The 26487-nt window shown below is 43.0% G+C and overlaps 1 protein-coding gene across 2 annotated transcripts in view; it reads right to left on the reverse strand.

The window, feature by feature from the left end:
- The window catches only part of CDH13 (cadherin 13), a gene marked incomplete at its 3' end in the record, with an annotated part of 437223 nt that overhangs the window by 55147 nt on the left and 355589 nt on the right, over positions 1-26487 (reverse strand). The gene's annotated exons all lie outside the window — the stretch shown is intronic.

Here is a 26487-nt window from a genome sequence, read left to right on the forward strand (position 1 = left end):
TTAAATATCTGCACATCCCCTAAGCGCCACTATAAATTAAGAATAAAGTAGATGAGTTCAGTACTTTATTTAAACTGCTATCATTTGGACCCATTTGAACACTAATAACTTAGAAGGAGAATACCCTGGGCCAGAGTGGGTTTGCTGGGAGGAGCTGTGTGAATTTACTGCTTCTGAGTATCTGAAATGTGAGCTTAACCTGCTCTGTGATGTGCCATGTGCCATTTATTGTGCTTATCATGCACACAGCCCAGAGATTTTAGCAATTCTGACATTTTTAAAGTTTTAGAAAGAGAAGGGAGAAAAAAGATGGAGTTCTTCTATTTCTGTATCCAAAATCTTGTGGCAAAATACACATAAAATGGACTGCTAGAAATTGAGAAGGAAACACTGAGTGAACAGCAGTTCGTGGGGAACTGGAATATTTTGAGGAAATAAAGTGATGGATGTAGATGAAGAGAGTGAGGCTTGTGAGGGTGCACAAACAGACTGGAAAATGTAACAAGCCAGCAATGTTTGCCACCATGATGGACCGATGGGGAGCAGATAAGGACACTGGAATTCTTGTGAGGGATCACCAGCGTGGTTCCACAGGCCATGGAGGTCCCAGAGGGTGACAAGGAGCAGCTTTTATTTCTGACAGCACAGGAGTCAGTGCAGGGATGGCAGGGAGAGCAGAAATGTTCAAACCAGCTGTGCCTGAGCAGAGGAGAGAGTCTCAGTCCAACAGTCTGCTCCTCCCTGCCCCGGATCTTGCCAGCTGAGTTTAGTGGTTGTTTCCTGCTGGAGCCAGGAGGTGACACTGAGCCAAATCCTCCTCCACACTGAGCCCTGTAAGGAGCTGATGGGACAGGGCACCGGCAGCTCTTATCGACAGAAAATTCCTCTGGATGGTCCCAAGACAAACCACAAAAAAAAGATCACCTTGCAAAACGTAATCACCTGAGAATCCAGGCACTGACCCCACCCCGGCCCCAGACATTGCTGGAAATGGTACCCAGACCACGTGAAAATCAGATTCTTATCCCACAGCCTCATTAAAGCTCCTGTAGTGAATGGGATTCTGTTTACTGACTTCTCAGAGCAGATGAAGAGATGAACTTCAGTGCATCAGAATCTCTCCTGTCCGGATGTCTCCTATCCAGCAGCAGCCTGAGCACTAACAACACCTTTAAAAACTCTCTCAGAGTGGGGCACTGACACCCAAATTAAAGAGCTGCCAAGCAGCAAGCACAAAGGAGGACAAACGTGCCTGGGGTCGGTGATCACCACCCAATGGCTCATTAAGATTCTGCACACTGTGATTCCCAATCAGGAATAAACAAATTAAAACTCTGTGTCAGTTTGCATTTATCAGGGTGATATTCCAGTGGAAGGTGTTCTGTGCTGCTATCACGTGTTTGTTTCCTCTTCTATCTATCATAAAAGATGGGAAATAATGGGATGTATTAATTCAGATGTCTGTGTTAGAAATTCCACAGAGAAATTGCATTATTGCAATTATCTCCCTCCACTGAAGCCCACTGCCTTTGTGATCATATTTTGTCTAATTTCTTGAGAATGTGATGACAAGTTATAGAATCTCTTGCAACCTGCTTGCTCTTTTTTGCCTTTTCCTTTGCGTGCTGCCATTCAGTACAAATGCACCTGAGCTCCCAGGATTTATTTGCCAAGGAAACAAAGCATTTTCCATAGCTCTGTAGCTGGAACACCTCCAAGTACAAATGAATTTTCAGAGTGGTCACAGAGGTCTTCATTCTGGATCAATCAGGAATGAGAGTCTCATAAATGTCAGAAATGAGCATTTCAGGTGGAATTCAGTGGGACACAAAGCCCGGCTTGCCAGAGAAGGATAACTCAAGTCATTGGCGCTCGAGGCGGGGGCAGTACAAGAAGGAAATTGTATTTGTGCAGTGACCAAAGTGGAGCTGCTGATCCTGCAGTTCCATCCCAAGGGCCCAGGGTGCTGCCCTGCTGAGCTGGCCCCCTCAAGGGCTGCAAAACTTCACCTGAGCAAAATCAGTTTATACCAAACCCTCCCCTGCAGCAACTGAATGGAAAATCATGTGGCCAAGGCAAACTGTAACATCTCCTAATCTCTTCTGCAGATTTTAAAGGTATTTTACTTCTAAGGCTGTGCACAGCCTTTGCTGTGTGGACACGAACAGCAGCTCTATTTCACTACAAAAATATCTGTATTAAAGTAATGGATTAGGTTGATGTAAGCTGCACACCAAGCAACACATGAAACACTTGGAAAGCCGTTTAGATGAAAGGCACCATATAAATATAAAGCATTCTCATGGTCTGACAAGGATTTGATGGTGTAAACGAGATGCAAAGCAGAAATTATAGCTGTGAGTCACCTAAACAGGCTTTATTATTGTCATTGTCTTACTGCCATAATGCTGGCTCGTAGGCACTGCATTATTTCTTGACTGAAAGTGTTTCTTTCAGCTTATTCTATATTTTTTCTGAGTGCATTATATTCTTCCACCTCCCTGGTGAAATAACAAAAAGAATTCAATCATAGTTTAGAAAAAGAAAAACAAAAAAAAAACCAAACCCTTTTCAAATATGTGAAATTGACCATAATAATTTTGGATGCATTTTCAGTTTTTACTTTTGGATCATTTTTCACAGCCTCTGCATTTTAAATGCTTTGTGATCTTTCAAGGCACACACCAGTTGCTTTAAAAAGTAAAAGCAGGACTCAGTAATGAAGGACTGAATGAATATTTTTGTCTGTAAAATCTTTGTCTGCAAGTCTGCATCAAGAGCAACCAAACTGAAAGATCAATTAGGTAAATGGAAGGCTAAGGATTCAATTCTGCTCTCTGGAACACGGCTACAACGTCTGCAGGCTCTGAACTTGGGCCTTTTTATGGAAAAACACAAAGATGCTTAAAACCACTGATATTCATCATGAATGAGAAAAAGAAAGAAAAAAAAAGGAAGCTTCAGCATGGCTTCATTTTGTTTTGCTGCTCACCAGTCTGCTTGGAAAGGTACTCAAAGAAACAAAGAAAAAAGAACTTATTAATCAGGCTCCAGGTAAAAGTCCCTATGGGTGCAGTTTTCCACCAGGTTAAAGCCAAAATATTTCTGGGACTGAGACCACTTCAGGTATTAAAGTTCATGATTGAGTTGTAGTGGGTTAGAAGGAAAAAAAATGGGGTAAAATGGATGGGGGGAAGGGGAAAGGGAAAGGGAAGGGGAAGGGAGGAAGGACCTGCTGGGTGCTGCAGGAGCTGCCTGTAAGGTTGCCAGTGTGAAGGGTCCTCCTGTCCCTCTTGCAGGCACCACAAATCTTTGTGAACTTTAGAAGATCTGCAGAACAAGATCCTAACAAGAGCCATAAATTAATTTACAGAACTTTGTTGCTGCTTCTTCCCCACAGCAGTACTGAAAGCCCATTCAGAGCTGGTGCTGGTTTCAATCCTCTCATTTATGTGCTTGCACAAGACTAAAAAGCCATTTGGGGACTGTAAATAAGTGATGGTGAAGGTTACCTGAAAACAGCTGCTTTTTGGAATTATTTTGAAGATTTTGTTTACACAAGATTACACTCTTCCTCAGCCCAGCTCGGGGCCTCACTGAGCAAAGGCAAAAAGATAATTCTAACATGTATTAATCATATGTTGAGTGCCTGCTTCAAAGCCTGTTACCTCCAGGTATACATCAAATATCTGAAGATGCAGAAGGAAGACAAAGATGCTCTCTATTTTTTTTTCCCTGAATATATAAATAATTTAGAAATTATTCATTCTTTTTCACTTTTCCACCTATAAATGCAAGGTGCATTCAATGGTTTCTGGAATAAATCAAGTACCCACCAATAACTGGACACCTCTAGAATGATGGCTGTATCAGAGAAAAACAAATACTCCTTCTCCAGGTGGACAGAGCACAGAGAAAGGTCACTGTATTTATTACATTTAAGGAATTTTTGAGAAAACCTCAAATAATGATATTTTCTGAGCTCTAAAAAATTCCTTCACCGTAGGTAGAACAAACCTTATGTTTAAAACAACAGCATGAGAGAAAATGATGATGCGAGCAGGGCTGGAGGAGCAGCCTACACCTATTCACCTGCCCAGGGAGCAGGGAGAGCTCTGCCTTTCACATTCATGAGGCTCCTTGTGCTGAATTCAGCCAGCCCAGCTGCTCTCATTTCCTCCTCAGTGCACTTCCCATCCAGGGCAGAGCTAAGCCTGTATTCTTCCTAAGATGCTGGATGTCTTCTCTAGATGGAATGAACTTTAAATAGCATGCACCTCTCTGGATTTTTATTTCTTTTTTCATCCACCAGATTTGAGGAGCACAAAGATTTTACAGGATTTTCCCCCCACTTATCCTAATGATGGTGACAAAGGAAGGAGCTCCTGTTAAATGGTCCTTTTTCATACTTAGCAGAGACTTTTTCATACCCAAACCAAATTTTCTGGTGCTAAGGATGAACATCTGAACATAAACTCACTGATCCTGCCCTACTAAAAGGAAAATCTGGAAGTCACATGTGACTCATTCTGCAAGGAATTCCAGTTAGAGATGGGATTCATTTGCTCCAAGGACCTTTAAATAACAAATTCCTCCTACTGCTTCCCTGGAAGTCACATTTCTGGGGCCTGGACACAGGATGTGTTCAGAGAACACATCTTCTTTCACTGTTGCAGTTACCTGTACCACAAAGGACCCTGAACAGCAGGAGAGGTGAATTCACTCCTCTGAATATTGAACTGGCAGAAAAGAGGAGAAATTTATGACAATATGTGTTTGGGTTTTTTTTTTCTTAAAATTAACATTAATGTATGGAGAGACCAGTTAATTTGCTAAAAATTTTGGGAGACTGGGGGAAGTGAAGGAGAATTTTCTCAAAGGGCTTTAGTCTGCTCCCAGGTATAAATAAATGCAATGGGCAGAGAGCCGGGCAGTGACAAGGCCTTCAGCAGTTGAAACCTATTGATGATTTTTAAATTACCATCATATTTACCTCTAGGAAGTAGACAAGGTATGAAAACTGTATTTTAGTGCTATACAAAAGTACTAAACAAATAGAAGTTTCAAAAATCCAAACAACAACATAAAAAGAAAGGAATGCTTCATTCTAAATAGGTGAAAGAACAAAAACTATTCTAGATAAAAATCTAGAGGCATCTTGTTCATCTACTTTGGTACCTTGATATTTCAAACCAGAACCATATCCTCGCTGGTGTAAAACTCCTGGTTTTGTAGAGAGGCAGAAATTGCAATGGAAATGAGATTTTCTCCATGTCAGAATCTTTGGCCTGGTTGAGAACAAGCAGCATATGCAGCCAGATGAGAAATCCTGCCTCTTCTGCCCCAGGAGGGCACTGATTCCAAAGGAGGGAGTTTTTCCTTGTGCCAGTTTACAGCTGATCAAGGCCCAAGCTGCCAAGAACAGATGTTCTGACAGCGGTTCAAGCTCTTCATGGGGTCTTGGGTGGGCACTGCTGAGCAGCCCCACTCCAAGCATCCAAAGCAACTTGTATTTCCAGAATATTTCAGCTACAAATCTCAGCAATTCCCCAAACTTCTGGCATTTTGGGTTGTGCCAGCTGATGGGGATGAGATGCCCTAGATTTACAAGCCCCTCCAGCTGAGAGCTGTCTGAAGTTATCCCAGTTTGAAAACTCTATTTTGGAAGCAGATAAGAACTCTGCAAGGTTTCACACTGTTCCAGTGGAAGCAGGAGGTACAGATGGAAGTTTACAGGCAGCATAATCTGCAGTGATACAGAATCTGTCTGAATTTTAAAAATGAAATCTCGAGCCAGCATTTTGTTTTCTGTGAAAAGCTGAGTGGGGAAAGGAGAATTTGGGCTGAATGCTCCATATTTCAATCCATCTGAACACAATAAGTCTTCCAAGTCTGCTGACAAAGTGATGAATGAACTCTACTGCACATAGTTTCTTCTACTAGATATACAAGATTTTTTTTCCCTCAAATTATCCAGTCTACATCCAGTTGGCTCAACATTCATTGAGCAAAACATTACTGCTCTATCAAAAAGCTATGATACAAGAATAATCATTTAGAGATCAGAGACATAAGTGAACTTTCATGATTAATGATCTCTTTCCTTTTCTGTTTTCCTCTCGTAGCAGAAAAATCTTTATTATACCTTGAACATCCAGGTGAGCACTGAACTCTCATTACTCAGGATGGGAAAAACAAAGACCTGGGGCCTCTAACCCTGTTAGCACAGAAAAATTCTGTTTCCAAGGTCAAGAATAAAGAAAAATAGCTCTAAATGCAATGTATTTGACTAATGACCATGGGTGATGTGAGCCTGCCCATCCAGCACTGTGAGGGGAACATTCCAAAGGCAAGGTCACAGCAGTTCACTGGCAGCTGGGGTGAACCTGCTTTGGAAACTCTGAGATTTAAGCATATATTGCAGCAACAGATGTATGGCTTGGCACTGCACAGCTGTGAAAAGGTCAGGAAAAATCTCAGCTATGCTAAATGGATTTATTGCTTTCTGCTTTAAGGCTTCTGATGGTCTCCCTCTCCCACCACCCAGCTCCTTTTGCCAGCGCTCGTTTCATCTTTCCTTGAAAGAAAAATATTTGTGCTAAAGGAAAATGAAACATTCCTCTTGCAAGGGCCCGTTGTGTGCTTATTTCTTATCTAGAATGTCACAGAGGGAACATTCAGGGCCCTTTCATTTTCTCACAGGTAATTTATGTTTTCCTACCCAAACACTCTCTGTACACACATCCTTCTGGAGCACAAACACCACTGCAGCCTCAGCTGGATGTGCTTTGTGCAAATGGCTAAGCATTTGCTCCCTTTTGTTAATAAGGAAGATCAAAATGGGCTAAGGGTGTTTTTCTATCCTGATACTGAATTTTCTCTGAGCTGTTTAGGGATTGGGAGTGACTGGCATGTGTTTGAGCACTGGGAATCAGCAGGGAGGTCAAAACAGCCCAAGGTTCTGCACTTGTGCTCTGGCAGAGAGAAGGGGTGCACACCCAGACACAGGAACAGCCTCTCCCACCTGCCCTGTGTGGGCTCCAGGGTCACCTGAACGGGGGGCCTTAGAGCCCCCCAATACCTAGAGGGGACTTTTTGGACAGGGATGAAGTGATGGGACAAGGGGGAATGGGTTGGATGGGATATTGGGAAGGAATTGTTCCCTGGCACAGGGTGCCCAGAGCAGCTGCTGCCCCTAGATCCCTGGAATGCCCAAGGCCAGGCTGGACAGGGCTTGGAGCACCCTGGAACAGTGAAGGTGTCCCTGCCATGGTAGGGGCGGGATGAGTTGAGCTTTAAGGTCCCTTCCTGCTGTAGTAAGGCAGAAAAATCATAAAGGCTTCATAAAATCAGGCCTGCTCTGTTAAATCAGTGCCTGGTCTTGTCAAGCTGGCACTTTGCAGGTTCCCATGTAAAAGCAATCCTGGTGTGAGCAGTTGGTTAACATCACAGTCTATTCCTGGGTAAAAAAACTACTTGAACATTAAATCTATCCCATGAGAACCAGTGAAGAAAATATTTAAACAGATGAAGAGTAGAGAGATTTGATGGATGAGTAAAATACCTTTTACTAACAAATAAAGTAATTGGCAAGAAAGCTCCTGACCAGTTGGAGTCCCACACCAGGTCTGTAAAACTGGATAGAAAGGAGTTTTGTGAATAAAGAATGGGCTTTTTCCACCACAAAGAAGATGGAGCCTGTGATTTATTCCCATTGCTCCCCACCCAAACCATCCTGGGATTCTGTGAACAGCAAAGGGACTGTCCCAGGGGCACGTGCTGGTTCTGGTTCCTGTGAGGGCCATCCCTGGAAGGAGAAGCATCACCCTGAGCACAGCTGTGCCCCATGGTGGGGCTGGGGGACAGCAGGCAGCACCAGGCACCTCCACAGCCACTGGTCACCAGAGCTGACACTGCTGGGATGCCCAGATTTTGTGCAATTCCCTCCTCCTGATCCCTGCTGACACTCTGGGATGCCTGGAAATCCTCTGCTTAGGAATCCTCTGATTCCAAGCACACCAAATGTCTCATGCAAATAAAGGCAATTCCCAGGAGATACAGGTGGCAACAGTAAGATAAATAAGAATTTGGTATCAACTTCAGTTTATATCAAAAAGCTTTTCCACAGAGTTGAATGTTTACTAAATCAGGATGTGTATGAGGAGAATGAGTTCATTAGGAGACTCTGCTATTCCTCTTGTTCAGGGCTGGATCTCCTTCTCCTGTGGAATCCTCCATGTAATGTGCTCATACATCTGCATCAATATTGCCACACCGAGCTCTTCCCAAGGACAGCCAGGGCAGGAGGAATTAATTGGATCCTGACACACATTTCTAGATACAGATTTTTCACCTGAGCTTGCCAGTTCTCGGGGAAATCATTTTAAGGGACAATAAATACCACTTTATTTCTGTGCACAGCAGTGTGATGTACTGTAAGCAGCCACCCTTCCTCCCCTTGGAAGGCAGAAAAATGCTGTTCTTGCAGGTGCCTCAGAAACATCTCCTATTTCTTGCCTCTGAGCAAGCTCATAATTAGAGTAGAAACACGAGGAGAAATTTCAATGGAGCAGTAAAACTCCATCAGAAGGGGAAAAAAAAATCTATTTGAGGTTAGAACAAAATCTTTTTTTAATCTGGCTAATGCTGCTTTTGTGCTGATGCTAATCATTATATTTATGACTAACTGTGGGACATTCCAAGGCATTGACACCTGACTTCACTTACCAGAAAAGCAATCACTTGCAGATATTCAACTTGGTGATTAATATGTAGATACCTAATTTTTAGTGGATTAAACCATGTTGTATCAATTTGGTGGTCTTTAGGATTTATAATCAAACCCTGGTGACATCTGATTAATGCCAGCTCAGGCTCCCTGAACCTTACAATATGCTTGCTCCTTTGGAGCTCAGATCACAGCAGGCTGATTACCCCCTGATTATCCTGAGTAACTGGGGTCAGAGGTTCCCTGGCACCACAGAACACATTTAATTCAATCAATTCAGCGAGTGAAGCAGTTGGGAAAAAAAAAAAAAAGATATTCCAATTGCTGTAATACAGCATTAGAAAAATTGCCCAGGACTTCTGTGCTCCAAATGATGAGCATTTTTACTTAATTTCTAATTTAGTATTCTGCTGGGGTTTGCAACTTGGATTACTTGTGATATTTTCACTCAAAGTCAGGGGCACTGAGCTCGGAGGGAGGAAGGAAAACCAGAGGGGGAATGTTGCCTGCATTAAGCTGGATAATGACCTTTGTGACAGGCACAGCTCAGCTCTGCCTTTCCTGGTCACCCTCTCTACAGGTAACTCACAAACTCCTCCTGGTTCTCACTACGTGTCCCTCTTGCCACTGCCAGACTTTTGGTCTTACTTTCCCTTCTGGTGGATTTTTACTGTTGTTTAGCTGAGAACCACTTCATTTTCCTGGTAAGCAGAGAGACTTTGATCACCTGTGACAGAGCACAGGTGATTTCAGACAGCCCAGTGCCCTCCTGGCTGCTCACAGCAGTTGGGGAGCTCATTAAAGACTCCACTCTGCACCTCAGCCTCCTGAAGCACCAGGGGCTGTGGCTGGGATGAAACACAAAAAACTCCTCCTATTCACCCTGAAACCTCGAGGCATTCACATACCAGTGTCCAGCAGCTCAGTTTGGCTCCTGAGAGGGAGCTTTGCATCCTGCATGAGGATCCTGAGCCTGCTGACACACAAACATTCCTTACTGTGCATCCTGACTCTGCCTCTGCCCCGGGGTGGGTGATGGTCACAGCTCCAGGCACTGCTCAGAGGGACAGGGAGGATCTAACAAGGGTGAGGGACAGCAGAGACAGGAAATTTGGACCTACTGTGGAGCTTCAGGCCAAGCAACACACAAAAATACCTTCTCAAAGACATAAATGTGACCCCAAATGATCCCAAGGGCAAATGTCAGTGTGAGCATCCCCTTTGTCCTGGCAAAGCACCCCAGGAGTTACAGCTCCCCACAACAGCCTGGCCACAATCGCTGGGAAACCAAACCAAACCAAACCCAACCAATTCATGGCCCAGAGGAGCCAGGAAATGGTGAGAGAAACAGCAGGAAAAGGGGGAGGATCTAAGAAAGGTGTGTACAACACTTCTACTGTTCTATTATCACTATTGAAATTTTTTCTAAGTTGAAGAATATTTCTTTGTCTGTTTCAGTAATTCAGTCAGGATTAATAATGATTCCTGGATTTGGATGAACTTGGATTAGTTTTCAATGTTATGAACATTAAATTCTTGGCTTTATGTATAAGGTGGGCTTCCCTTTACCCATCAACACGGTTTTGAATGTAAAAATAAACATCAGGGTTAGCCATTACCTGCACTGCTTCATCAGAAATTAAAGCAACTTTCTTGAGTTGAATTCTTTAATAAAGGAAATGAAGTCTTAGACCTCTGTTTTCTCTACAAGCAGGAGAAAGATGCAATTTAATTTTCTGCTTGCCCACAGAGAAGATCCATTTTCTGTATGTTCCTTTGGGGTTCTTTGGAATGAAAAATGCTCTATGGTTATAAAACATTCTCTTAATGAAGCTCACTCTCAACTATCCCTGGAATTGATGAATTTCCTCCGGAAGCCCTGGGCACATTTGCCCACAGGACAAGCCCTGGAACAGCTGTCAGCATTCCTTACCTTAAGAGAAGCCCAGAACAGGAGCTGCAGGACAGAAGTTTGGTGTTGTAGGGATCACAGTGTGCCTAAATGGGACATAAAGCTGGAACCTATAGACAGTGCCTGTAGAGCCTGCACACGGTGCCTGCAGGCTCTCCTTTGGCTGTGAAATATTCTCAGCCTGTCCTACTACAAAATCCAAAGCAAATAAAAAGACAACACCCAAATGACTTAATCAATTCTCCACATCAAACACAAAACCACAGGTAGAGAGGAAAACATACAGCAGCAAAATCCCATCACATCAAAGCCCTACAAAATCTATACACCCTTCTCCTCCTGTGCTGAGGATGAAAGAAGAAGACACCACAGACAGCAGATGTTGGTTTTGTCACTTATTCTGTGCTGGAAAAAGAATTGTGGACAATAAAAGGGATTTGATGTTGTGCAAACAGCAAAACTCTGTGGAGAAGTGCAAGGAATTGCTGCCCATGCAGGGCAGAGGCAGGAATTGTTCACTGGCCCACAGCAGGAAGGAAAGGAGCCCTGGGACAGGTAGAGGTCTGAAGCACATGGCCTGGGATAATCCTGGGTAGCTGTTGTGGATAAAAGGATTGTCTGGGTGCCACCTGCACCGGGACAAGGCCAAGATCTGCTGGGCTTCCCTGGGAAATCCTCAGATTTCATATCACTCAGATGTGAAGCAAAACCTGCAGGGAAGCTGAAGGACTTTCCAGGATTTCTGGGAGACCATGGGCACTGTAACCTCAAAGCTCTTAAAGGAAAAATAAACAAATAATGGCAATTATATAAATAGGAGGGAAGAATTTAAGGATATTTTGAGAATCCTTCCGTGAAAATTTCATGAGAAACCCAAATCCAAGAACCTACACAGAACAAAATACATATGCCTGATTTTCTAACATTTTTAAGGTTCATGATGTTCATGAACACCCAGGAAGTTCACTGGATTGCCATGATTTTTTTTTTTTTCTGTGCCAAAACCAAATGACAGGAAAGAATTTCCTGACTGAGATTCCAGTCTGGAACTCCCCATGATCCAAGACTCTTCAGTATGCTGGGTTTGGTGCTGACAGCTGGAGATACAGGGTGGAACAGCAAAATAACTCTTGCCCTCCTTCCTGCAGATAAAAATTGTGCCTGTGGCTTTCCTAGCTGGTCATGTCCTCTTTTGGCAACAAAATGCAAGGAAAGGGGAGAGGAAAATAACTCTGATTTCAGCCTGGGGAAAGATCCAAAGGGGACAAGAGTGGCAAAACTAGACACCAAAATTTAAGTGTTTGGAGGCTGCAGCGTGGCCACTGTAGCAAAATTCCTGTTCCACTTAGAACTCCTCCATTTTATTAGTGAATTAAAACTCTTCCCTTGCAGTCCTGCAGGAGCAAACTGCTCCTGCCACACAGATGAGATTTCTGAAGGAAATCATGCTTTTAACAAATCTTAGCCATTACTTCATCATTTTCCTGAATTGTCTGGCAAAAAGGAATTTAAAGATCTGCTTTTAAATTCTGGAGCAGCTATGAAATTAAGAAAACAGATTGATTTGCATTCTGTTCCACTCCTCTCTTTGCCAAAGTGATTTTTAGAAAAAACCCCTAAAAATTAAAAAGACTTAAACCCCACAATCTGAGCTTGAGAATTCAGTTTTCAACATCAAACCACTGACTTTTTTTTTTTTTTAACTTCCTCACAATATAAAGCTTTAGAAATAGGGTTTACAGAAGAGATGCTGCCAGAGCCCCTAGAACGTGTCATCCGCTCATTCCTCACATGGAATTAAAGCAAAATGCCAGCCTTGCAGTGCCCACAAACCCTGCCAACAAATAAGGATTGTGACAGGCTGAGAGCACTGTCTGGGGTTTTTATGCTCATTTTTTTCCATGGCAACATCTCCGTTTCACGTGCACGGTTTCATTCCCTCCAATCTCTGCATTGTCTTGTTTGGTTTATCCCTTCCAGGAGCACCTGCCACGTCTCCACTCTGCTGCAAGGCACAGAAATCACATTTGGAGTGTCTGGGGCCAGCTGACACTTGTTCCTCAGCCATAAATTTCATTCCAATCACACCCAACCTTCTCACCTCTCCCACTTCCCAGCCATTATTTGTCCCTTCCTTGGTTTCTTCCAGCTGAGTGTCCTGGATTACCAAGCAAATTGTATCCTGTTTGCCATCTGGGTGGCAGTTGTCTTCTGTTCAGTGGGCAGTTTCCTTATCTCTTCCACACCCAATCTTCCCTCGGGGCAGACCCCTGCTGATAACAGGCTATGGAATGTCCCTGCATGGCTGATAAGAACTGCAGCATCCCATTGGGAGATGTGAGCCCAGAGGGAGGAGCCAAGCATTCCTACCCGGATATAATCTGAAGATTCTGGAACACCAGCACGGCTTCTCCACTGGATTCCCAGAGGAACAGCAGCTGCCTCTGCCCCTGGATCTTCAGAGGATTCTGCACCCTTCTCCAGGATCTCTGCTCCAGCAGAACCACCCCTGGCCCTGCAGGAGGGCTGCAGCCACAATTCCAATGGCCCTGCTGCCAGCACCCTGACCCACAGGGTGCCAGGCTGTGTTCTGGCTCTGTCAGGGTTGTTTTAGTTACTGCATTGTTTATTTTATCTTTTTATTTTCTTCCCTAACAAAAACCTGTTATTCCTGCTCCCATTTTTTTGGCTGAGAGCCCTCCTTAATTTCAAATTTATAACAATTTGGAGGGAGGGGGTTTACGTTTTCCATTTCAGGGGAAGCTCCTGCCTTCCTTAGCAGACACCTGTCTTTCCAAACCAAGACACACTGAAATTGCATCTCCTCCACTGGCACTCCAAATGCCAGCCCAAAAACTCAAACACAGCTGCTCTGTATCACCTTGTCCTGTTGGGGACAATGTCCTTGGAGGCCACCTGCACAGACAGCAAGGGACTTTTCCACTCAGATCCTGGGTGCCCCAGTGCCTGGGTTTTGAGAACAGCCTTGAAGAGATGGGATTTAAATTGTATTGAGGGCATTAGTCTAAAGTGAATGAAGAGGAGAGTATACTTCTCATTTCTATCCCCAGAGTGATAAATGTGAGAGTGGAATATTTCTTTTTTTTTTTTTTTCTAAGGCAAAGAAAATGGGAAACCAACATGGATTTCAGGCACATGAGAAATAGCTTATGAATTTAGATGATAGTTCAGCAGAAATAAATTGTACATCTGTTCATTCATTTTAATAAAGCAGGGAAATGACACGCTGCTGGAGCCTTTGGAGAATGCTGAGATTTTTAAATGATGATCCTATAATAATAGCATTAACATTTGTAATGCTGCCCATACTTTAAGAATTTAAGAAAAATACATTGATGGGATAAGTGAGCTTCAACATACAGTCTGGACTCCAGGCATTAAAAAGTGAAGCAGGTGCTTCCTGAATACTCCCAAATTAGTTCAGGAAAGGGTCTACAACGGCCTTCCTATGTAACACAGAAAATTCTCCCAGTGTGTGTTGATAAAGCTTATTATTTCTGAATAAATAATTCAAACGTGCCACATGTTGCTGAATTTCTGCTGACTAGAACCCCAGTCTTCATTTATAGGCAGCTAAAGTGGAGTGTTTACTTGAAAGTAGTCCATGGGAGAAACCAACAAGATGTTTTTCCTGGCTACATAGATGCATAGAAACAGGTCCCACCTTCTGCTGAATTCAGGCAGGAAGAGAACCTTTCCCCTGCATCTCCCATAACACAAAAGTTAGAAATGGGAAAAGCTTCACTGCTTCATTGTTTCTATGCTGCCATTATTTACAAAGCCAACGAGCAAATTTAAGAAACAAACCAGTGAGACTGCAGGGGATGGTGCATTTTAAAAGCTATGTTTTGATTTTCCAAACTGATCTCCATGGGAAATAATAAATTAGGAATTCAATAATAACTGCTGTGTTCCCTTTAAAAGCTCAATTATTAAGATCATTAAAATTTCCTTTTAATTGATTGCATTAGAGCAATTGCTGCTGGAGTAAGGAGCATCTAAAACTGATTAGTGCTCACATATTGCTCTTTGATCAACTGGGATAACCCTCACTCAAGGCAAGGGAAACAGGCAAGTCTGAAATCCTTGAGAAGTGGAGAAGTTCACCTAAAATTAGATCTCAGAACGCAAGACCTTTTAATAATATCCCGACGCTGTTCCCCACTGACACCAAAGGAGAGCAGCTGAACTGTTGGATCTTCCCAAGGCAGAGATTTCCCAGAGGTGCTGCTGGGAGCCAGCAGAGCTGGCAGAAACTCCTCAGTGCTGCCATCCCTGATTGATCCAGCAGCACCTGAGAGTGGCCCTTGCTCCCTGCTGCTCGCTGCAGCTCCAGCAGGCAGCCAAAAACAACCTCGACAGGCAGTCCAGGTAAACAAGGCTCTTTGTGGTTTGGCTCTCTCCTGAGTGCAGGGGGATTGAAGGAAAGAAATGCCCCCAGGGCACAGAGAACCCCTGGGTGAACACTGCCCAGCCACAGAACCCTCACAGATTTATTGATTGCAGCTGCATTTTAAGCATTTGCCTGGAGGAAGGGAAATAGCTCCCAGGGACTGTCAGGCAGCCCTAGCACGGGGCAGGATAAACCTGTTTGTGCCAGGAATATCAGGCAGTGCCTGTGTCACAGGAAAAGGACATTAAAGAGTTCAACATCTGCAGGCAAAGTTGAATTTATTTACTTATGGCTTCAATTATTATTTAAGAAGGAAAATTTGAAAAGGTCAGAACTGCTAAATCAGAAAGCCTGCCCTTCATTTGTCTTCAAACATGCACAGGTTTCGTAGGTTGGTTCAGCACTGGATCAATTAATCAGAAACAATGTTCTTTGTTTTCAAATGCCAGTTGTGTTATTTCTAAATATGGAAATATGTTGTGCTATTTCCAAATGGACCTGTTGATCTTAGAGCTCTTTCCCAACCTGAATGATTCTGTGGCTCTGTGAAACAGACGAGTAAATCCAAGTTTCCTTTTTGTTTTAACCCGTGTTAGAAAATGCAGCTTTAGAAAAATGAAATATCAGGTCTTCAGTTTAGGTAGGCAGACACCTGTGGGCCTGTGTTTCTATTTATATATATGCACAGAAATCCAGATTTACTTCCCAGTCTAAAACTGCACTCCCATCTCCATTTGGATGGGAGCCACAGCTTGGATACAGGCAGTTAAGAATATCAATACTACAGATAAATCTTCTTCCCTGATATTATTTCAGACAACTGTTGGTTTAGCTTTAAGCTTATTTAGCAGGATTGATCTTCCTTATGTTTCTTTCAAAACTTCCTCACATAACTCCTTTGATTTTTTAAACTTTATATTTTTTTTTCAGCTAAGAGATTGCTTTCAACCCTTTAAACTTCTTGAGGACAGCAGTGCTCTCCTCACCATCAGTCTTCTAAATGAAACAAAATCATTGATCTGAGAACACCTGACAGCACCAGTGAATGTATGGGCACTGCCAGCCTCAGTGGCTGGAGATGGGCAAAAAAAAATGGGGAGGAGGAAATAAAGTCTAAAAGGAACAAATGAGGGGATGTGTGCAAGCCAACAGGCACGGGGCTGGATTTGTAGAAGGCAGGAAAAGGGTGTGCAGAGACCCCTGTGAGCCCTGGGCAGCTTAAAGCACTGAAAACAAAGGGGGAGCAGGGGATGAGGGCAGGGGGAAGAGTTCTCTGGGGGATGGATCAGGGGATGGGTAAAGGAAGGTCTTCCAGAAATGAGAAAAAAGGGGGGAAATCATGGGGGCAGAATGGGGCTGAGAGGACAAAGGTCAGAAACACATTTTGGTGATAGAGTTTTTCGTGCAGGGGAGAAGTGATGAAAACAAGAGCAGGGAAAAAGGGGAATCACTCAGCAAAAAGCAGTCAGGGATCCAGCACTGGAGTGTCTGGGAGCTCTGAGGCAGCAGCTGGAAACAGGAGCAGAAGGGTTGAAGGAATGTGAGGTGATCAGGCTGTGGAGTTTGGAGAGGAAGGAAAATTCAAAGCTAATTATTAAAATTCAAAGGCTCCTAACAGAATCCTGACTAAAGAATAGGCTTGGAAGGAGGAAAACCCAAGGATTTACTCTTTGCTTAGTTAGAATGGGGAAGTTTGTTTTGTCTTAAAAAAGGGAATGATGCAACAGGCAGAAAGAATTTTGAAGGATAATTTTCAACACTGGCTGGGCAAATTAAATATCAGGGAGAGGACACAAGTGATTAGCACAGGGAAGTGGAAAAAAAGTCTCTATAAAAGCTGCATCAAGAGGAGAACAGGAGTTCTCCTGTTCTCTAACTACAAGGAGTTAGAATAGAAACTCCAAAGGACTGGCTGTAGATCAATAGTGTTGGAGGGAAATATTGGTAAAGAAAATAACTGGGACACAGGGATTTTTCCTAATCAGGTCAAAGTCTGGAATGGGAAAGGGAAGATAACATCAATACTCTGTGTAGAGCTGGGCTTACACTTTTTTTGTGACATATGGACTGAGAACACAGGGGAACACATTTGTAAAAACAAATAAATATTAAGTGACTGTTAGACAGACGGCTGGAGAAAGGGCTACCCTTTCAGCAAATAAGCATCTGGAACTCTAAGGCAAACAAGTCCTGGAAACAAGCCAAAGTAGGAGCTACAAGGATTTGAATAAATTCCACTTCTGAACCATTTTCCTTAAAAGAGACCATAGCTACATGGAGTCCTGTATGAACCCCCTAATCTGCTTTTTCTTACATGTAACAACACCTTTTTCATTCCACTAAGTTCAAGACACTACCAGGCCTGTATAATTTCAGTTTTTCAAAAATGAATATCTTTCACAGGCATTTGCTAGAAATTTTACTTGAATAAAACTACAGCTCCTTTTAGCATGGCGAGTTTTATCCATTGTCTATTTTAATGCTTCGGGGCAGAAAGAAAAAAGATATTTTGTCTAAATAATCCTGACACTTTGATTCGTGTGCACAGATGGTTAGCAAATTTTGGAGTAGCCAAATCAGTTTTAGTGTTGCTGACAAAAATCTTAAAATCTCACTTGTCAGTGAAGGAATTGATAAACTGATCACAAAACTCATTCCACTCTAGTGGAATGACCCAAGCAGCCACATAAACTATTATTTTTGAATGAATAGACTTCAGCTTTACAAATTCCCTCTGCTCATATAAACTGCAGCTATGATACCAGCTCACACATATTCTGTAATTGGTATTAAATAGGGTTTTGTCTGCTGCAAATTGAATATGTTAAGATCTATAGTGTGTTATTATGTTTAATCCTGCTTTAAAACAGAACTCCCACAGATGCTGCAGGCATATTAACAGTGTGGGTTTCTGAACTCGTGGGATTACAGTGATATTTGCAACACATCTAACAATTCCTCCATTTGTTACTTCTCCAATCAGCTGCACTGAGTCAGACAAAGAGATTTAGAATTCTTGGTATTTCTGTTGAAATTCTACATTCCACAGGTGAGGAACTGAAATAAGTTATATATGGAGTAAAAAGTCCTTCAAGTCCAAAAAGGTAATACCTGCTCATCTCTTCCTCACTGCCTGACTCCCAGTTGACATTCTGAATTACTTTAAACTGAAAGAGGGAGCATTAGATTGGATATTAGGGAGAAATTCTTCCCTCTAAGGGTGGGGAGGCCCTGGCACAAGCTGAGGGTGGCCCTGGATCCCTGGAAATGTCCAAGGCCAGGCTGGACATTGGGGCTTGGAGCAACCTGGGACGGTGGAAGGTGTCCCTGACACAGTGATACCTTGAGAAGGCTGCCCTAGAAAAGAGGCTGGGCAGAGCTACAGAATAAAGCAGGGATTTAGTCAAAGGATCTCCTCCATGGATCCACCTGGGGCAGCACAAGAGCCCAGCCAGGGCTGCACCCAAGGTGAACCAAAATGGTCCCAAAATGAACCCAAGGTGAACCAAAATGGTCCCAAAATGAACCCAAGATGAACCAAAATGGTCCCAAAATGAACCCAAGGTGAACCAAAATGGTCCCAAAATGAACCCAAAATGAACCAAAATGTTCCCAAAATGCCCGGCCGGGCACGGGGTCTCTCCCTGGGATCAGCTCTGCTCCATTTGCACCTTGCAGTTCATTGTCCCATCCCAGCTTTAGCCCCTGCAGTCCCACCCTGCTTGTTTTTCTCTCTCCAGCCCACGGGGTTTGTGCTCCTGGGCTGAGATTTGGCTCATTTGTCCTTGGTGCCCAGCTGGAGCAGGAATTGTTTTGTCTCCCTGCTCTGTGCACAGAGCTCAGCATCCCCTGATGTGAAGCCAGACCCGCACACTAAAGCAGCACAGAATGGGAAAAACAGAAAACCTAAACCTGAGGCATCAGGGGCACATGGAATGAGATGATTTTAAGGTCCCTTACAACCCAAATCATTCTGGGATTCTATGAACAAGACAATGATGATTTAAGAGCCACTCTGCAATGAATACCACATGTAGAAATCACTGTTTCCACACTAAGGTTTTTTTTCAGCTGGATGTCACACAGTCAAACGAGGTCTCCCAACAGAGACCCCCAAATTTAATTTCAGAAAAGAGATTGGGGCATCATTTTGTATCTTGATCTCAAAGCAACTGTGTGAAGCTTCTTGGAAGCCTCTGTGCCACTTGCCAGCACTCAGTGGTGAAGCTGGAATTCCTTGGACAGTTTATGAAGTACAATATGCTATGAGCACTCTTGGAGAAGAGTGAAATCAAAGGACATTTCCATGGACATGCTTCACCAGTACATTTAGAGGAAAAAAAAATTATAGGGGAAAATACTCAAATTTTAAAATGTCCAGTTAAAATCTGTAGAAAATAGTCCTAAATTGATTTGAAGGCAACGGCAAAATTCCAGCTGGAGGGGGTTTTTGGGGGGTTTTGTTTTTGGTTGATGGTTTTGTGGGGGTTTTTTTTTTGTGGTTTTTTTTTTTTATTGTTTGTTTAATTCGAAAATCACATATCCACTCCTGGTAATGATTGCTAATAATTATGTTTACACAGCTTCCCTGAATAAGTGATCCAAGACCAGATCTGGAGATATTACATAATCTTTGTTTAGCTTGTGCTTCCCTCAAGAGCCTTTGTCTGAGCCTTCCTTCCTTTTTAATTTCTACTCTCCAGCTCCTCACCCAAACGTGTTTGTGCTAGAGGTACTCCAGACTCTCACTGCTACTGTTTACTTTGTAATCCTGACCTTAATATCTGTTGTAAAGTTCACACTTGATGGGCCACGTTGAGGAAGCACATTAACCTTCACTTCTTGGAGAAGAGAGCAGTAAATTGTGGGTTTATGGCTTTTCTGCTGCTCGCAGGGTTTGGGTATTTGCTGCCTGCAGAAGCAGATGGAAGAAGCCTTTGGAGGATAAGTCAGCACAGGAATGGGTTTGTGGTGAGAATTTGCCAGCTGCAGTGAGAATTGCTGTTATTGCCACCGAGCTGCTGCTGACCTTCCAAGCGCAGCCAAAGGCTCGCAGGAGGCTGGGGAGGTGGTTTATCCTCACCCAGGAGTTGTCCTCAGATCAGCTGAGGACAGCAAATCAGGGCAACTAAACAAAGGGCAGAGAAGGAACAGTGACAAAAAGGGGGGGAAAAAAGGAAAAGGACTGGCCAAAATGCAAGTTTGCTGTGCGAGTCTACTTGGAGAGCAAGAGTGCTGGGAGGAAAATCAGATCTGGAGGAGCAGCACAGTGCCTTTGTGCTCCTCCCCAAATTCCCACTGTTTGAATGATCATTTCTATTCACAGAGCCTTTCCTGCGTTGTACAAGTGTTTCTCAGCTGCTCCCAGGTTATAAAGCAGGCGCTCTGTTGCTTTATGCACCGCTGAAATGTGTTTTTCTGGAGATTAAATAGACAACTTCATGTATTTCCTGACCTTGGTGGAGAGACACAAAGCAATGAACTCACCCCTCACCAGCAAAGATAAATGTGGGAGTCTGCTGTCTCCTGCCAGGCAGCACATCCAGCCCTAATTATGTGATAAGTGCATGGACTCCGTGTTAAACATATTTTGCAAAAGTTCTTGAACAAAGTGCTTACACTGGTTATGCAGATAGCTTGCTGAAACACATGAATACAGATGATTATGCACACAGTGTGAATCTGGATGAGCCCAGGAGTCACTGGTCTCCTGAACAATATTATTTCATTTGGTTTTGGTTTCTTGCTGAAGAGTTCTCTGTCTCAGTCAATGCTCAGAATAATTGTATTTGTTTTCCTTTCTCTGAAATTATTCCACTCCTGAAAATGCTACAGCAGAGTATTTGTTGTTAAGGTCATTGGTAATTCAATCCTGAGTGGTGCTGAGCATTTCTCAACATGTGAGAGTCCTCAAACAAGCTAATTCTGATAAAAACTGACACACAATATTCAAGAAGAAGTAAAAAAAAAATAACAAAAAGCGTAATTTCATTATCCAGATAGCCAGATTGTCCAAATAAGTCTTCCAGATGTCCTTAGTTTGGTAGCACCACAACACAACTCAGAAATATTAATAAACCAACTTCTTGATCATGGGCATTTTTCCAGGTTATTTGAAAGTTTTTAGAAGAGAGACAGATATTTGGAATCCTAATTGCACTGAGCCAAAGCAATCTATGCTCCTAAATCCAGATTTTTGAACTCCAGTGGGCACCAGATGTCTTCACAGCTACTTTATTAAGTCCAATAAGTTTTGAAATTATTTTTGACATCTAAAATTATTTAGGGAAAAAAAAAAAAGAAGGGGTGTCTACATGCCTGTTATTTAGATTTTAGATTTCTAAGCTGCCTTTGTGATTTTGAAACCTGTTCTATAAGTCTTGACAGCTCAGAAAACTCTGGATGCCATGAACTGTACCATGGGTGAGACCAATGACCAATTATTAACCATGAAGAAATAGTACAATCACTGAAAATTAAATTTCAATTTTGCAGTGACAACAGAATGCTCACAGTCTTCATATAGAAAATAAAATATTTGCTGCTATTTAGGTATTTGTTTCCTTTCATCAATTCTGCCTCTCACACATGAAAAATACACCAGGTAAGATCTTTCATTTGCTTTCAAGGAGACTTTTGGGCACTTGGAGCTATGTCAAGTGTGTTAGTGAACTGCTGCAAGAGGATGAAGTGGAAATAAAGCTGAGTGAAAAGGTCAGTGCAAATATTTATCCAATGTAGAGGTTTCTGAAGGTTAAGATATGCTCCAGGAGCCTTTCTAGCTGTATCTACAAGTCTAGAAAAAACAAGGGTGGCCCAAGAGCTCCTCTCTGGTGATCCCCAGCCATCCTGAAGCTGCTCCTTGTGCCAAAGTTCGCTGACAGCTGGAGAGGCTTTGCCCTGCTCCGTTGAGTTTCTGCATGAATTCTGGTTTCTCTGCATGCAAACTGTCTCACAGCCCAAAACCAGGAGCCAAATGGAAATTCCAATATGCATTCTGCTCATGTGATTTTGCTGTAATGGTTTTATCCATCCCACAAAACTATTTCTGCTGACAAATCGGCGCTGGGGGAGTTTGATCCGATTTGAACAGGCTGCTGGAATTCTAGATTGGTTCCCATCACTTTCAGGCCATAATGAAACTCTGATTCTTAGCTATCAGCCTGGCAGGGGCTTGTCATCTGCTGAGATCTGGTGCTGCTGCTCAAGCCCCTCAGCCCTGCCAAGATGCAGCAGGAGAGAGCAGTTTGTGGTGTGGTTTGTTCATCCCAGCTCTCTGAGCCACCCTGGCAGCTCCTGCTGCTTTTGTCTCTGTTCAGCCTGGTTTGCATTGTGATTTCCACCCCAGCAGGGAGTGGGACAGGGCTGCAGCCCTGGCCTTGCTGCCCAGCTGGGCTTTAGCACCTCCCTGGCTCTGTTTTCCACACAGTTGTGGTTCTCCCTCAATAGCTCTCCCAGTCAGATGTAAAGGAAAATAAAGAAAAAACCCCTGTGGAAGGGGGTTGGAAGGGGAATCATCTACCATGAACAGGATTGTGTCTAAAGGTGTGGTCCAGATCACTGGAAGTCCTGCACAGAAAGGAACAAAATCAATTAAGAGTCCCACAGGGCAAAATTTTCCCTTCAAGACAAGGTAAGAAGTCCACAAGAGAGGAGAGGTGAGATTGGTTGGCTTTAAACATGCAAAGTCCATGGGCAGATCTGCTCTGGGTTGCCAAGGTCTGTTCACCACAGAAAAGAACAGTGTCATGTCCAAGAGAGACACTTTTGTAAAAGAATGGAAAAGTGATCCAGGAGGAACCTTAAAACTGCTTTAACTCCATATTTGCTCCCCAGCACAGTTTAACCAACACCAAGAATTAAGGCAGGGACTCTCAGCAGCTTCAAGGCCGTTTCTCAACAGCCTGAGCTGCACAATGAATCTCTGTGGAAGCCTCAGATCCTCTGTGAACCACGAGCAGGAGAGGGGCAGATTGTCCTCCGGGGCTGCCTTCCCCCGTGGGTAACGCAGCTGAGCCAGGAGCCAGCGCATCAATCATGGTCACAAGCAACCCAGCCACTCACAGGTCTCCACAGGAGCTGATGAATCATTTATTAAAGCTCCCATTAGTCATTTATTACTCTTTTATAAACCATTTATCAGCTGGTATTCAAAATGGGAGCAAATCATATTTTTCACTTCAGGCTCCCAGCGCTGGTGTATCTCAAGTCTCACCGTGGTGGGGTTTTGTCAAATTGCACAAATTTTATTCTGTTCACAGGAGGCAAGATCTTTTATTTTACTGGAAAATTCTTTTCTAAGAACGTGCATATTAAAAGTAAATTTATACCAGGCAAAATATTTTCCCTAATCTTGCTCTCCCTGGTGTGACAGAATTGTTTCTGTGTGACATTTCTTTGTCCCAGAAAGGGATGGAATTGAAGGCGAGGCTGGAAGTGGCAGAAAGAGGAATTGTGTGAGGGATGGTTGTTCCCTGGCCAAATGAAGTCTCTGTTTGTGATGTGCCAGTGAGAGCACTGTGACAAATCCCACTTTTCCAGGTTTGCCTAGGGATGGGCTGCAGCCCCAAATCTGTGGAGGAGGAGAAATGTGGGAATTGGGGGCACTGCAGATAAATCATCCCCTTCAGCCACACCACTGCACTCCCCTCCCAAGTGCCTGGCAGGATTTACCAAGGAAAGGCAATATATCTGATATTAAGGAAAAATAACACATTAAAGAGCAGCAATGGAAGTTTCAAAAATTCAGGTCAGAAGATAAAGGCAAACAGAGTCAGAGAATCTCATTTTTGAGCGCACACTCTGCAGGCAGGAATGGCGTAAATAGGATTTGTTGGACTATTCTTTTGGAGAAGGAAGAAAAGACAGAAAGGGGTCAAGTCCATGTCTTTCTTGTGTTAGAACTCATTTTTTCCTCCTCCAGGTCTTAGGTAGAGCCAGGCCTCCAGGAACAGATACAAGAGGAGAATTGGCCAGCTGGTGTCTTTCAGCAGATGCCACATTGTTAATTTTTCATCACACCACAGCCACAGCGACATCAACTCCGGACCAAAATCCTTTTTTTTTGCAGGATACAATGCTGCAGTGATCTGTCAGCCCCTCTTACAGTGACACAAGGAAAGAATTCTCAATTTTGTTAATGTTCTAGGTACAATCACTCAGCATCCTCAGTGTTCACTCAGTCCAGAGCATTCCCACCCACTGGGAATATCCTGCAGGTGTCAGATTTTCCAGAACAGTCTGTGCCTGCTCCTTGCTTTGCTTCATTCCTTATTTTCTCATAAGCAATCCCTTGCTGCTCAACAAAATTTGAGCCTAAGGCCTTTCCCTGCTGGAATGCAAACTCCAAAATCCTTTGTGACACAAAACAATAATTCATAAAATTAATTTTAAAACTTTTTCCCATAGTAGAAATAAGGTTGTAAATTTTACAAAGAGGCAACTAACTTTACAAGTATCTCTATTTTCAATCTCTGTAATTTAAATCTGGCACAATATCCCAGCCACTGTGACCTTTTAAAAGGCAGACCGTGCTACCACACCTGGGAGTTTTGGAGGAACTCTTAAAATATTGCTCTATTTGGCATTAAGGATGAAATTATTAAAACCCCTGGAGGGAGCAGGGTGCTGTTTGCACACCTGAATGGGTTTTCACCCTGCTCAGAGCCCATCTAGCAGGAGGTGCAGATGTGAGACAGAACAAGGCAGGGATTTTGGAGGTGTGTGGAGCAACAGGGCAATAAGCAAATAAAGAGCTGGGCTGAAGCAAAGTCTCATTTATTGAGCCATCAAAGCCTGCAGGGCTTCAGCTCTGGCTCTGCAGGCAGAGGAATGTGCTGGATCCCAGCCAGGATGCTCAGCTGCTCCTGGGGGCACCCTGGCACCCCAAGGGTGAATTTTCCTGCCTCACCCTGTCCCAGGAGGGGGATGCAGGGAGGGGAAAAGAGAGAACAGGGAGAACAGAGCCACTGGGCAAGCACTGCCTCTGCCAGGAGAGGGACTTGGCTCAAGATCAGGCAGGGATAGGACAAGTGGGAATGGCCTCTAGCTGAAGAAATGTGGGTTTAAATTGGGTATTTGAAAGAAATTCGTCCCTGTGAGGATGGTGAGGAACAGGTTGCCCAGAGAAGCTGTGGCTGCCCCATCTCTGGAAGTGTCCAAGGCCAGAAATAATTTAATTTATTCTTTATAATTCAATTAATTTATTTAATAAAATAAATAAAAGAAGCTACACTCTGTAATAAAAGCTCCAGATTTACCAAATTTGAGCTTTCTCCTTCAGAAGTTACCTTGAAAAATATTGTCTTGTTCTTTCAGCTCTAATTCCAATCAATAGTATTGCAGCCTGTGGTATGCAACTGGTATTAAAATGCAATAACTAAGCACTTCCAGCAGAAAATCAAATAAAGTGGCATTAAATCAACTGATAGACACCTCCCTCCTCTTATTTTAGCAGAGAATCTGCTCCTGCAGGGGGCTGGCACCACACATGAAAGGCTGATTTTCCCTGCCTTCTTCATGGAATATGAACATCACTTAGCAAGGCAGAGGGAACATTTCTGAGGTCATTAGCAGCTCTAAATAGTGAAAGGTTCAAACCCACAGCAAACCATTAAAAGGGAAGAGAAGTGTCACTATGGAAAAGAGGAAAAAATGCAAGGAAAATATCTAAGAGCAGACTTTTCAAAGAAAACGAGATGATGCTGTCTCTTCACACCTATTTAATTTTTATGCTAAAACCCACAAACTTTCCAGGGTATAGAGTAGCTTTTACTGCCACTGACAGAACTGAATTTATGAGCATTTCTGAATTTCCACAGAAATTGATACTAACAATACATTTGTGGCTAAGCAGGCACATGACTTTTTGTGTCCAAATTACCAAAGTCAGTCAAACAGGACTATAATTATAGAAAGACTTCTTCAAAAGAATTCAATCTAGAAATATTTCTTCCAGAGAAGAATTCTCCAGCTTTGGAAATTCAAGGAGGTAGGACTCTGACTGACATGACTTGCTATCAATATTGATTGATCCAATAAATTCTTATTTCTAAATGCACCAAGCTGTCCTCGTACATTGTTATTTTCCAGAGGGTTACAAAAAAGGCAGCATTTCAGAGATATTTTAAGTATTGGTTGTCAGGAAATGGCTTTCAGAGCATTAAAAGCCTGATCTAAAAGGTAATTCTTGAGGAATTAATAGTTTGATCATTGTCACTTAATTGTCACCCATGTACTTGAAGGGTTTGGATCCGTCTCTCCATTTTAATTTTCAGGTGACTGAAACACTGCTGCCAAAGCATTTTACTGATGTAGTTATAGATATTCCCTTGGCACACTTGTCATTGTTTCTACTTTCTTCTTATTTTTCCTTTTTTTTTGAAACCCTTCTCTGTTGTGCTTGAATCTGGTATTCATTTATTTTGCATTTAT

The sequence above is a fragment of the Fringilla coelebs genome, assembly GCF_963513975.1.
Source record: "Fringilla coelebs genome assembly, chromosome: 14".
Classification (NCBI taxonomy): domain Eukaryota; kingdom Metazoa; phylum Chordata; class Aves; order Passeriformes; family Fringillidae; genus Fringilla; species Fringilla coelebs.